This window comes from Mus pahari, chromosome 12, assembly GCF_900095145.1.
Source record: "Mus pahari chromosome 12, PAHARI_EIJ_v1.1, whole genome shotgun sequence".
NCBI lineage: Eukaryota > Metazoa > Chordata > Mammalia > Rodentia > Muridae > Mus > Mus pahari.
The window spans coordinates 79972995-79988246 of record NC_034601.1 but is presented as its reverse complement, the minus strand read 5'-3'; the positions used below and the strand labels follow the sequence as shown (position 1 = coordinate 79988246).

The 15252-nt window shown below is 38.0% G+C and overlaps 1 pseudogene; it reads right to left on the bottom strand.

Annotated features, from left to right (window-relative positions):
• Window positions 1-5298: 5298 nt before the first annotated feature.
• LOC110329459 lies at window positions 5299-5845 on the bottom strand (annotated as a pseudogene).
• Between the last annotated feature and the right edge of the window lie 9407 nt (window positions 5846-15252).

The window sequence follows — 15252 nt, the reverse complement described above, 5'->3', positions numbered from 1 at the left end:
TATATGCTCAGGAGTGGTATAGTTGGGTGTTGAGGTAGAACTATTTCCAATTTTCTGAGAAACCCCAAAACTGATTTCCAAAGTGGATGTCCAAATTTACACTCCTGGCAGCAGTGGAGGAATGTTTTCCCTGCTCCACATCTTGGTCAGCATGTTCTTTTACTTGACTTTTTATTATAGACATACTGATGGGTATAATGGGGAACCTCAGAGTAATTTCAATCTGTATTTCTCAACATGTTTCTTAAAAATTAACATCATTGAAGTGTAGTCAGGATTTTTTGGTGTTTCTATTATAAAAATCACTTCATACAACAGATAGATGTAATGTGTTGCATTTATCCCATTATCCTTATGCAAAGAATACATAATAAAAATAAAAATATAATTGTGCATTTAAAGAAAGATCTATATGTGACTCGAGATAATTTATTTCAAAATCATTTTATTTGCTATCATCTATTATTATGCAGAATGACTGAATGACAGGAAAACAGTTGATGACATCTTACCAAGAAATTCCTAGTAAATTTCCAGGCTATGACATGTCTTTTTTATTTAAGTTATTATTGTCTCATCAGTCAGATTTCCTCATCAGTATGACCAAAATAATGTGTTCTTTTCAATAAAACTGAAGATGGAGAGGAAAATGAATGTGCTGTCTTAATATATATTTGATTTTTATTCTGATATATTATTATACTATATTTGATATATTTATTATATCAATGTGATAAATATTCATGACAATTTTATTTCCAATGTAATTGCTCCATTTCAGCAAGGATCAATTTTAAAACACTGTAAAAATGTATCTATTCTAAGTCATGTTCACAGAAAATGTTCTTAGCTTGTCCACCACTGCCTTCATCTCTGTCTGTTGCATGCTCATATTTACCTCCTTTTACTTGTTTTTAAGTTAAAATTTAAAAAATAGTTTTCTAAAACAAAGCCTATACATGTTCTGTGTTTCAATGAGCTGTACATTCTGTGCCAAATTCTGAATCTTTTATCCCCGCAACTCTCTATTGATTTTCTGTCCTGTTATGATATTGCTCTCTTCCAACGCTCTTCTCCAATTCATCATTGGTCATTCTCCTCTGTCTGACTAACCCTAACCAGTCTGATTTGTGTTGATGAGATGTCAGAGAAGTTTGGCCAATCCAGTATTCTTGTACATTTCATTAAATCTTTGTGGAAAGAACATTGGATATTGACCATACCTATGACCAAGTCTGAGTGTTCTGTCAACAATAATAATTAACATCATTTATATTCAAATTAAGAAGTCATTTCTTAGCAGTCAGCTTTACTATAACTTTCTGCTAATATATCACCAAATATTCTCCTGTCAGTTTCTTATTTGGCATAATAACAGTTAATAGTTAATAATAGTGTTTTTGAAGCAAATTAGTTTAAGACAAGTACCTCTTTCTACAACCTAGAGTGTATTTTTATTTTTACTGTTTATTGTAACAAGACAGAGTCAATAGATTAGTAGAAATACTAAGCACCCTCTGATTACATGAGCAGTCGGATGTTTATACAATGTTTAGGAAAGAGCAGGGAACTAAAGTTCATTAAGAATCCAAATGCTTCTTAATGTAAGTGTCTGGCCTAGGCACCAACGGGTAAGGAGTCCTCAGACCTACAACCCAATGTCTACCTGCCTGGTCATCCCTAGACACTAACAAGTAAGGGCTCTAGGTCCTAGAGCTGACAGGGAAAGTGCTCCCAGATTCCTACATCTCAGTCCATGCTCTCCCTATCCTCCTATATCTAGGCACATAGAGATAACGCATTCCCACATCCAACAGACAAAACTTCCCTTGACTGCCCAGATCCTGGTGCCTACAACGAGGGATAATCAAGCCCTGAGCACTCACGTCAAAACTTCTCCCATCAGCCCAGCTCCAGGTGCTCACATAGAAGAGTTTCTGAAATCCTTACCCTACATTCTCTTTCTTGTACATCTAAATGTTATATATAAATATATATATATATATATATATATATATATATAAATATCTGTCTCCTGTTTCCTTGTTCTTTATATCATGTGGTCACAGATGACCAGAGGCCAGTCTATGGAACACAATATAATGATATGTTAATGTGCCTTCCATAAATAGCATCTCATCTGCAGTGTACATAATGCCTACCTTGCCAAACATCTCATCATATTAAATATCACGTTGTGGTAACTGAAGATGAAGTAAATTACACATCTCTAATCAGAAAAAGATGAAAGTTGATGAAGAAAAGTTTTTTTTTTCCTGTGGATCAGATCTTGGGATGAACAATTCTGAATCTTTCCAAATGTTTCTAAAACTATGTGAACCCAAGTTCTTTTTAAAAAGCAATACTCAAAAGTCCTTTCCGTTAAATTAGATCTGTCGTCTTAAATGATTTTTAGAAAATAAATAGTTTTATTAATTCTGGAAAAAATATACAATTTATTTGATCACAGTCATCTCCATTACTTGCATAAGCTGTTCTCATCTATTCCCACATCTTTATTCTCCCTATGTTGTGACCATTTGTCTTCTTCAATTTAGTAATTCATTGACTCATGTTGTGCTGTCCATACTTGTTTGTAGAGAGGCATCCACTGGTGTATGTTTTGTTAACCAGAAACTATATACTTTAAGAAAATTGACTGTTCCTCTTCTACAGACTGTATATAGCTCCTTAATTAAAGGCGGTCCCAGGTGGTCCCAGTGTCTTGGAAGAATATACTATCTAGATGTGCAATGTAGGTGTGTAGTGGGTTTGGACTAATGCTACTTATATTAAAATGTTAATTTTGGTCCCCCAAAACTGTTTGCATGAGTGCCTGCACATAAGACACTGAGGGACCCTGCCCCCAGATGGTTCTGATTGGTAAATAAACATGCCTGCAGCCACCGACTGGGCAGGGCAAACAGAAGTGTGACTTTTAGGATTCCTGGGCTTTGGACCACGAGAGAGGAGGAAGGAGGAGATCCACTATGCTGGGAGGAGGAGAGGAGAGAAGCCACATCAGAGAAGAGTGGAGAACAGGGAGGCATAGCCCGCTTATGAAGAAACCAGGAGAGTGTGGCCCAGATGGGCAGCCAAGTGGGTCCAGGGCAGCAAAAGTAGAGTATAGAATTTAGTAAGTAATAACCGGGGTTATCAGCAGGAGGTTAGGAAGGGACTTGGCTCTTGCACTGGTTAAGGCATATCAAAATATAAAGGCTGTGTGCTTCTTTTATTCAGGAAAGTAAAACATTGGGGGGGGTAGCAGGAACACCACTGGGATTTATATATAAAAAAATTGCTGTGTAAGTGTGCTATCTATTTAGGTGTGCTATCGATCTAGGCGTGCTATCGATCTAGGCATGCTATCAAGGTGTGCTATCTATTGAGATGTACTAACTATTTAGGTATAATATTGATCTAAGTGCCCTATTTTGTGGCTGAGCTTCCCACATTCACATTTTCTCTGAACTTTGACACGTCGTAAGGTTTCTTCTTTAACTACCAAATTCTACATAAAGAAACCTCTCTGAAGCAGTCTCAGACCTATACTAATCTACTGATAGAGACATGAATTCAAAGGACTGTAGGAATATCCATTTATTAAAACAATAGTAATATGTTTAGCATTGAGACCCACTGATCTCACCAGTTATGGGATTTTGGCCAGATTTCATTACCAGTCATTTTTTTTTCCTGTAGAGTAGGCCTAACCAAACCTATATTCATAGTTTTTTCTATTTACAATAGCCATAAAATGGAAAAAGCCTTAATGTCCATCAATTGAATGGATAATAAAGATATGGCACTTACATACAATGGCCTTTTATTCAGAAAGAAATGTGCTAAATGGATGGGGCTGTAAAAGTGTCTACAGAGTGATGTAATCTAGACCTAGAAAGACCATTGTCTTGTGTTCTTCCTCACATGTGACTCTTAGTGTTGAATCTTTATACTCATATGTTTGATTTAGGGTATCTGTGGAACTCAACAAACCAGAAAGGCATCAGTGATGGTGGTTTTTCATAATAAAGCATAGGTGATATGAGGAGGGGGGCTAAGGAGAGGGAGGGTGAATAATGGGGGGAGAGCAGTTAAAATGGGCAGAGGAATGGAGGAAGCATAGAGAAGGGTTGATCGGGGATTAGGTAATACTAGGGATGATTAAAACAACCATATGGAACCTTATTTACACGTGCTCATCTCAGAAGCCCTATGTTGTCAAACTAATCATCGTGTGCCAAGTGTGAGATGACTATTCCTAAGTTGTTGGTAAGAAGTGTTTTAAACCCTCCCAAAGAAAATCCAGGCTACTGTCATTGTTCTTGGTTACATTTCAAACTTGATAAGATCATTGATCTTCTCTACTGTTTATTGGTCTGTGATATCTCTTTTATAGGCTCTAAGATAAACTGAACCCAATCCTTTAACCCTGCTGTAGAACTCAGAGTAAACCAAACGAAGAAAATCATCCAACATTTCTTAGATAGGCCACTGTTATGATGATGGATGATGAACCATGGAGAAGCATTGGCAGCTTATGAACTCTTGCTATGTCCAGTTTTTCCTACCTAGGATCTGTGACTCTTCTTGCATGTACTGGGAGATTAAGAGGAGCGATAATCTCTCAACTGTGAGAAATGGAAACACCATCATTGAAATCAACCAGAACATGCGTGCCTTCAGAAATGTTTAAGGATCACCACTATTGTGTCTGGAAATTACATTCAAATACTAGACTCATACAGTCTTCTGTTTATATAAAGATTCACCATGTAAAAACTATGTTATCCTAATTGTTTGCATGTTTAAATAACATACCAGTTACTTTGTGGTCTGAGCCAAGATACAAGGCCACAAGTCTCGGGCAATTCTGATTCCATTGAGTTCAACCTCAGATTCAAAGGGAGTGATTCAATTGAATATTCCTAGTAAGCAACATAAGCAAATATAGAGCAAATATCCCAAATCCAGTGGCACATCATAATATGGAAATTTAATTGAAGTTTTCAAATCTATAACTGAGAAACCAACAAAAGTAGTAAAGTGAGAAATATATTGAAGTGTCAGGCTACAGAAATTGATTAGATGAAAATTTTATTTTCAACAACTCTCAGAAGAAAATAAAATATCACATGTACCTATCACTCATATAGATAGTAAGAGAAATTTATGGTAACAAAGTTCCAAAGATCTGCCCAAAATTGAAAATGAAGAAGCTGTTAATAAAAGAGTGTAAAGATAGTGTACTTTGGAGCAAGCATAAGAACAATGGCTACAGGATATAGAGGCTGACTTTCATGGTGTGAGAATATAGCCAATGTAACAGTTGAATCCATAGAGACTGATCTGTGTTCGCCTTGAACAAGAAGGTTGATAGATTCTAGCAGCCAAATAGACTGGACAGTAGAATCTGGTTCCGTAAGTCACGGTAGGGAAGTCAGAGACTTCATAATTCAGAGGTCTGCGGTCTCCTGGGAAGCACCTTCTAGATTCATGGCTTAGGGAATAGTAGCTGCCAGGCCAAAATCCCAGAGAACCAGCATATGTGTGAGCATATGTCACAGCATATGTCCCCTGGCAGGGAGTGCAGGGTGTGGAGCTCCTGGGATAGTAGCAGAACATCTGTCAGGGACTGGACACCACACACATCTGACAGCTGTGAGACTCAATGCAGGTCTCCTGGCAGCCACTGTTCAGAGAGGTGCCCAGCTGGCAGGTTTGGAGAACAGCTGGTAGTGGTGTAGACCAGGTTGTTGGGACAGGAAGAGCCACAGGATCCAGAGGAGGGCTGGCAGTGCCTAAGGGAGGGAGACAAGTTTCCAGAACAACATTTAGAGGACATGGCGAGAGGTTATGAATATCACTGAGAAAAATCATGAGTTTAAATGTTGCTTTGTGGAGAGGTGGAGTCGTATACTTTCAGTGACAGCTATGGTATCCAACAGGTCCATCCTTCACATCTTTGTGTGCTTCCTTCTTTACAAATGTATGGCTCAATAATTTCTCTGTAATTACAGTTGCATTTGGATAGCTTTCTGTACAGTATATTTATGTGTATTACAATTTCCTTGTTATGGCAAAAGGAAGTGAGCCACTGATGGCAAAATTGCCATGAATGTTTTACACTAACATTTTTTCTGTCACATCTGGGAACATCCCTCCTTTTCCCTGTGACATAATTTTTATGTGTTTTTTCATAGAATATTATGAGGAATATATGCTTGTCTTTCATTGTAGAGAATGAAACTAGCGTTCTTTTCCTCCTATTAATGAACAGGAAGCATTATTTAGAGTTTTGTTTAAAACTTACTGAAGATTATACAGACTTGTCTTCATTGTGATCTTCATAATTATTCTATGTGGACTATACGGAACTACCTATATGTTTCACTCTCTAGTAGTAAGAGAATAATCTAAGGAAAAAATTATCAAAACAGAGAGTGAGCATAGCAACATTTAAATTTCTGGTGAGGGCAAAGGACAGAAACCACGTAGCCTCACACAGGCTGGTATATTGGACCAGTATAAAAATGTAATGTTCAGGGATCCATACAGAAAAGGAGATGGAAAATGTGAAGTCAAAGGTGATGGATGACTCTCAGGAAACAGTGTCTTCAGAATCAATAGGTCTGGTGCATGTGTGAGTTCAGAGAATGTGGAACCCATAGGTCTGATGCATGTGTGAGCTCACAGAGAATGTGGAACCCATAGGTTTGATGCATGTGTGAGCTCAGAGAATGTGGAACCCATAAGACCTACACAGGTCGAAGCCACACAGGGTTGCAGCATCAAGAGGGAGAATAGACATAAGCTCCACCCCTAACCAAGAAGATGTTTGCAATTGACATCCACAGGCAAAGGGAAAATCAGCTTTCTTCAATGACATGTTCCTGGTTATATTAATCACACTCCAGGACAGGACACATGTGCAGGATGAGTGGGTCTACACAAAGCTAATTCCATGGTTATCTGAGAGCTGTTGTGTTTATTTTGGAGTTCTTTTGTCTTATTAGAGTTTTATTTGTTATTTTTGGTATTTTTGTTTGTTTGTTTAAGAATGATAGGCATTGGTGGAACAACAATATGAACTAACCAATACCCCCTGAGCTCGTGTCTCTAGCTGCAGATGTAGCAGAAGATGGCCTAATCGGCCATCATTGGGAAGAAAGGCCCCTTGGTCTTACAAACTTTATATGACCCAGCACAGGAGAAGGCCAGGGCCAAGAAGTGGGAGTGGGTGGGTAGGGGAGCAGGGGTGGTGGGAGGGAATCAGATGCACAATGAGCCACAGGTAGTAGAACTGGGGTTTTGTTTTTTTACAGACACAACATGGCTTCTGGAAATATTAACTCGGAATGATTGTCATAATATAGACATGGCTCACAAAAGCCCAAGGCAGACTAAATCACTGCATGGAGAGGACAGGTAGAGATGAAGCCCACTCCTCTATTACCCCTCTCTGAGGAGCTATTGACAACTGATAGTTGCTGGGAAAGAGAGCAACAGTTTTTGTAGGTATTTATCCCCTAAAAGGTCAACCACTATCCACTGAAAGACCTCACATCTAAGATCCTATGAACAGCACATATTGGACTTGATGGATTAATAAAATACAAAGTGGCAAACCACAGAGTGTGTAGGGAGCAGGACCTGGAGAAGTTTGGGGGGTGAATATAATCAAACCACATTTCAAAGAATTAATAAAAACAAGAAAAAGCTTTCTTTCTAAGATGTCATTAAATATTTTTCTATGAATCTTTCATTTAGTATAATAGTTAATAAAATGCATTTGAAATGAATTAGATTATTCCCTTTTAGCTCTTTGCTAAATCTGAGTTTATTTTTACTCTTATTTTGAGTCTTTCATATGAGGCTAATGAGATAGATACAATAGGTTAAACCTATTCTATGAAGCAATTTCGAGAAAAGCAGAAACACTAAAGACTCCTTGATTACACTAGGTGCTGTATGTTTTAGGTTAAATGGCTAAGGAGAGAACAAGGTATAGAATTTTCTTTAAGAATTCAGCTTCTGTAATTATTTGATTTATAAACATGGCAAAGTTTTAAACACTTTGTGAAGCTCCTTTCTGCCTAAAATAATCAAAATACCTCGTCTTTCTCATATTTCCTAGAATTAAATGAATATTGTATGTCTCATGTTACCTCATTCAATGTAGCATGGTGCCACAGATATCTATGTCAAGGCTACAACACATAATATTTTTATTTTAGCAATATATATATATATATATATATATGCATATATAATTGTTCATATATATTTCTGTTGATATATATGCACTGAGTGTGTGCATATATATATCAACAGAAATTATGTCTGTGATTCTTCCCTCATAAACTTATGGGAATGCAATGAATTATATACCATCAGCCACTAAAGATAAGCTATTCCCTGTGGGTAAGACCCTGAGCTCCACAATTTCATAAATGAGTCTAAATGTTCCTGCCAGTTTCTGGAATTTAGAATTTCAATTGCATCTTACAAATACAACTTCAAGATATACTTACAGATCTTTATTTTAAAACCAGAATTTTTCTCTTTAACTTTATTTTATGTATCTACTGTAGGGAATACCAGATTTCTAATATATTTGTCAAATAATGTATAGCTGAATTTTTGAGTTGTATAGTGCTTTGAGACTCAGGCTAAGACTAAGGATAAAATGCTCTTCCCTACTTCTTAAGTACATTGGAGATGAAGCACATAGATAAGACCCCAGCCTGGGGAAGGAGGAAGTCCACATGCCACTGAACTATAAAGTGCCTTGCTTTAAAGTAGCTCAAGACTCACTTTCTTTCTTTGGTGAACTCAAATATTAACCTTAGATCGTTTTTGTCTATGTGGAGTCCTTACCTTATGAATTATATATCTGATACTGAGTGTTTACATTTTAGTAGCGCCCTAGCTACTCTGGTTCTCTGGTTCAGCAGAAATTCTTTATGCTTCAATGTCAAGTACCTCTCACTCCTGATTAGCCCAGTGTGCAGATGCCTATGGCAATCTTCCTAGAATTGAATAACACCAATAACTAAAGCGACAAAGGCAAAATTATATGTTCTCAAATCCATCTGTATAATCATTTGGATCTTTAATTACATCTCTTAAAAATGAAATGTTACAAAAATAAAACAGTGAAAAATATGTGGAGATGTCCAAATACACACATTTATTAGAATAATGCTTGCATTTTAAACTGCTCTTAGATTAAAAGCAAAGTGTGTGTGTGTGTATCCACAGACCAAAGAATAAGGCATAGCTTGTGGTTAGCCAAAACACCAAAATCTGGAAGAAATTGAAAATGAAAATGTCTGTCAAGAGAAGGATGAACCAGTGTCCTAAAAAAGAAAAAAATAAATGTTGCAAGCACAGAGACATTATCATTGATAATGTAAGGATAAAGACATTTACCAGTCGAATCCATAAAGGACAATTTCTGTCTATAACAAGAAGGTTGACAGGAACTAGCAGCCAAGTAGTTTGGGTAGCAGATATTGGAACCATAACTCAGAGAAAGGAAGCCATAATGTCCAAAATTCAGAGATCCATAGCTACTGGATCCTTGCCCCCACCCCCCTGCCCCGCCGAGTAGCTCCTAGATCCATACACAGCCCAGGGTATAAAGGTTGTTGTATCCAAAACCCAGAGCCCCAGCACTCAAAGGGATTGCAAAATGTGGAGCTCCTGGGGTAGTAGAAGGGCATCTGACAAGGGCTAGGCAGTACACAAGACATCTGGCAACTGATGGGCTCAATGCAAGTCTCCTGACAGCCCCTGTGCTGGGAGGATCCCGGCTGGCAGGTGCTGGAAGAGCAACTGGTAGTGCTGTAGACCAGGTTGCTGAGGTAGAAGAGCAACAGCAGGAATCAGGGCAGCACTTAAAGGAGTGGGAGGAGAAGGTTCCAGAGCAACAGGCTATGTTGAGAGTATATGAGCTCAACCAGATGTAATTAAGAGATCCTGTGGAAATTTTCACAATGTGAAGAGGTGGGCTTAAATCCTCTCAACAAAAGGTTTGGTATTAAACAGGCCCATCCTTGCTCATTCCTTTGGCCTCTTTTTTTTTTTACTAAAAGAGAGTACTGGATTCTCAGTACTTGGAATTTTACTCAAAAACATTGCCATATAGTTTATTTAAGGGAAGACAGGAAAATGATTCCTTAGCTCCTGTGTCTCATATGTGACCTGAGATCATACCAGTTCTCATGCATGAACTCATGGTGGTGTTCGTTCTCACACTAAGAAACAGGAGGTTTCAATGACTGTGGATGTCCCTGATATGGTTTTCATAGAAGTCTGGCTTTGCATAAGATTCCCTTGGCTCTAACTGAACCTGGGGAAGACACAGGGATTCCTAGGAGAGTCTTGTGATCAGCTTTAACACAGGGGTTTCTGAGAAACGTAAACCCAACCCCTGTGTCTGTATAGGGATACAGATATTGGGAACCTTTGCACTTTCTCCTCAGCCATCTTCTGTCAAAGATTTTGGAGAAGGAATATAAACATGAACAAAGTCTGAGTACATCATATCATGCTTTTATTGTTTAGAAATAAAATCTAGTTTTTCTGTATAACAGAGAATTCATATTTTATCCCTTGGATATGTTAAGTAGGATTGATAAAGGGAATCATTTTTTTCTTGGTAACTTCTTATCTATGGTTATTTACTCTATGCTTATACAGCCCCAGTGACACCTAGGTTTACTTAATGTTTACTAAGTACACCTGTAACCCATTCTATGTGTAGTAAATCTATTCCACTTTATCAGAGGAAAGTAATTATTATCTCAGGAAATTATTATTATCTCATAAAATAATATAATTTCATAGTATGAAATATTATTTAGGAAAAATAATTGTTTGATTGCCCTCTTTAGAAGATGATCACTCAGGCTCATCAGATGAAAGGATATGAATCTTTGCATTCACTGATGACTAAAGGAAAACTGAAAACATGCATGCATCATTCTTTGCCAGTAGCAGAAAAAAGAATCATTGATGGTGGACTGTATCCAACCCCAGGCTAGGTCTATAAATGTCTCAGACACATAATTCATTCTGATAATTTGATTTCCTCATCTGCTCCAAACAAACTAAATAAAAATTTATAAACCCTTAACATTTTTTGTCAAATTGATAATAAATCTCACAACTTTGACAAAGTATGATATTGTTGTAAATAATATCATAGAAGGTGAGAACATGAGCACTCCCAGATAGGGCTGAGCGTGTTTTTTGTAGATCTGAGGGAGATCATAGCCAGAGGCATATGGAGTCCATCGTAGACTGAACATGGCCAACAGAGGCATATGGAGAGTCCATCGAAGACTGAACGTGGCCAGCAGACTGGCTTTGGCCATGAGAGGAAAGAGAGACAAGGAGAGTGAGAGAGGAAGAGAAAGAGATGATTATGAGAGAGAGGCAAGAAAGAGGGGGCCAAAGGCAGACATAGCTGATAAAGAAGGGTTCTAAGAGAATGAGAAACTGAGGGAAAGGAAGCCTGTGTGCTAGAGAGGTATAGGGTAGGAGTCCGTGAGAAAAGCCAGGCTGCCAGCATGGACTGAAATGTGTAACAGGTGCTTGTGGTGGTGAGGGAGCCTGGAAGACACATGTGTTTTGGTAAGCTCATAGGTAGCACACCTAGCCATTTCCCCCTTTCTGACAGAAATAAGGAAATGGCTCCCTTAGTAAAGGGGAATTAGGTCCCTGAGGAATGCTGACTTTTGTCTAACTGCTAAAATTTGTACCTTAAAATATAAATTGAGAATTCTTTAAAGAATTTTTGACTGTGATAAATATAAGAGTATTATTCCCAATTTGCAGTATTTGACCATTCAGATTATAAATAAATAAATAAATAAATAAATAAATAAATAAATAAATAAATATTGTACCCGTGTAAACCATCGTGGCAAGTACAGTTTCCTTAGCTTGTCAATTACTGTCTTCACCACTTTTTGTGACATAAATTTTGAGCTCTCATTTCATTGAATTTAAATTACAATTAGAGTAATTACAAACTAGCGCTTCTCGTGGTCATATTTTTACCTCTAAAAATTGCTGTCAAATATGTTTTTCAACATTAAGGCACACTATTAAAATAAACAAAAGACTGCCCATCAAATCTATACACCAACACATCTTTTCATTTATAACAATAAGTGATCATCTTTAAAGTGGGTTTCTCATACTGGTTTTTATTCTGATAAAAGTACAGACTGCTGTATGTGAGAAGAGCTAAGAATGGGCTTAGCAGACATTATTCAGATATACGCTGTGCACGCTGTTTAAAATTAAACTCCTAGGTTTTAAAACTAAGTGTCACAACTGAATTAATTGTATTGTCAATCTCACATGTCATGCTCAAGAGAAGATCTCCATTTCAATTCTCTGCCAACAATGGTTTTATTTTCAAAGGAGCATGAGCAAGATTTGAAATTTGTCTTATAGTTTTCCTCTAGATCTTCCTTGAAGGGAGATATGAGGAGGCATAGACAATTCTATCCATGACCTGCCTTTCTCTCTCTAGGAAGATTCAGTGGTGCTCCATTTTCCATGGCTTCTTTTGTGTATTTGCTGCTAGAGGTGTGGCAGCGTGTTCTGTAATCCACAAAGAAGAATATTGGAAATGAGAAATCATACTGAGAGCATATCTTCAGTAGATTCCCCAGGAAGCACACCTCAACTTCAGTAGAGAAGTAACAACATAGCTCTCATAACATCCAATGGCAAAACACCACAATAACAGCAAGAGGAAGAGAAGGAACTTTCCTGAACTTGATGAAATAAATGTTAGGGTAAAAACATAGGAGTAGCTGAGAGGTTTTTTCCAATGTGTAAGTTACAACACACATAAATATACTATACAGAAAATGATTCAAGTGAAACTGTAATTACAGAGAGATTGTTGAGTTTTACGTTTATAAAACAGGAAGCACACAAATATGGTCAAGATGAAAAGGTGGGTCCCTACACCTATTCATGAGAGCATATAAATGCCTACCCATAGGGTGCATTAAAATTCTGAATATTTTCAATTCAATGCAACTGAGTTCAAATCTCAACATGGTCTGTAACTGCTTCTCTGGAAACTTCTCTCCTTCTCTTAGCTAGTGCCTTCCCTCCTCAGACTCCTGCTGAGGCTCTTTCTAGCCCAGCAACTTGGTCTACACCACTACCAGCTGCTTTCTCCAGCACCTGCTATTCGGATTCCTCTCTGCACTGGCTGTCAGGGGGCCTGCATTGAGTGCTCCAGCAGCCAGAGGTCCTGCATGGTATCTTGACCCTGCCAGATGCCCCGCTACTACCCCCGCATCTCCTAGCTCAGCACTTCCTGTCATCCAATCCATGCTGATCTCTAACCCTTGATCTGAGCAGCTGCTACTTGCTGGGCTATGGATCCAGATATACCTACTCAGCATATCAAGTGGCTACAAATCTCTAAGTTATGGAGTCTCTACTTTCCTATCTATGTATTATGGATCTGAATTCTCCTAGCCAGCCCACTTGGCTCCTAGTGTCTCTGATTATTCTTGTTAGAGATCATGCTTTGGTACTGGATCCTGAGGAATTGACTGTTAGTTTTCTTTATTCTCAGCTTATCAAAGTCTTGTCCTGTAGCTTTTGATATCCTTCTGTGTCCCTATCTCCGTCCTCTCATTAACAGCTCCATTCACCCTCAGGTTGGATTAATGTCTAATTCCCAGGTATGGCTTGCTGACTGTACTCTTTGAATGCATATACACTATTTGGTTTTTATCTAAGAGCCCCTGAAAATGGAATGTTTAATCCAATAAGTTGGTACAAGTTGACACCACAATATATTTTTCCTATTATTATTATGTTGGGTTTAGTTTCTGAATTTACATATTTAGGAGACAATAAAGATGAACATATTTCCTTAATTGTATTTTGTGACCAAAGTAACATATTTTGTTTTTGTTGTTGTCATTGGATATGTTCCTTTATGAAGGAGTTGTTAATAATAGGAAGACTGTCATTTCTATTGCAAATTAGGCTCAAAAACAATGATGATTGCCTGAGATTTAAAAATATGATTTTTTTGCTGATCCAGGGAAATAGAATAATAAAGATTTTAAATAAAAATTTCACCATCAATAATAAGTTATAAATATTATTGGGTTTCATATAAATAAAGACAAATATATTTAAATCTAGTGTGTGAAAGGAATTTCTCTGCCAAATGAAAAGCTTGGAAATTTTCTTAATAATGCTGACATCCTCATCTGCTGTGGTATGGGCACCATTCCTGAGCCTTTTTTTTGGGGGGGGGGGGAACCTGTAAGAAGCACACCAATCCCAGATGAGAGATTTAGTTCAAGAGCAGAGATGACTTCCTAAAGCTCCTTAAGGCTCAGCATCAAACACATCAGAAGTGATGTCGTTTTTCTTGTAGCCTTTATTCCTTTGTCTTAAATAGCATGAAAAGGCCAGCCAATGTCAGAGAAGAGGGGCGCAGGTTCTTTGACATAAGAACTCGGAGATGGAGACGCCACCCCATGCAGCGGTGTACTGGTTATAAGTTCTTCAACTGGGCTCCCAGGAATCGGGTCAGAACCAGCCAGCAGGATGAGCACACAGGTTGCCAGTTTGGGACGATAGACGTCATGAGTCCAGAACTGTGGACAGAGCTAACAGTGGCACACATGCCACAGACTCTAAAGTACAGGGTAGAAACTGTGGAGTCAGGCACAGAAGTAAGTTGTTCAGCTTTGAGGAGAAACGGTATCAGAATAGAAATGAATCAAAGCCGAGGATCTAGTTGACCCAAAGCCAATGAAGGAGAGGGCCTACCCACTGGGTGCTGAATCTCAGAATGTGAGTTTGCATAGAAGAGCAGATTCAAAATCCTCAGTCAAGACAACCTGGAATGAAAACCCACACTATGGGAAGCTTGATACTAATTTCAACCTATATACTATGGAGCCATAATATTAAGACAGTATGTTACTGACACAAAACAGACACAAGGAAAATGAGAGAGAATAGAGGATGCAGATCCAACCTAACCTTTACCATGGTAACAATGACATCACCCAATCCCCATGGATCAAGGACCTCATCATAACACCTGATACACTTAAACTTCCAGAGGATAGAGTAGAGCATATGTTTCAATTCATAGGCACAGGCATGCACTTTCTGGATAACATTTCTCTAGTGTAAGAAGTCAGTCTAACAATAGTGAAGTGAGAAATCATGCAATTC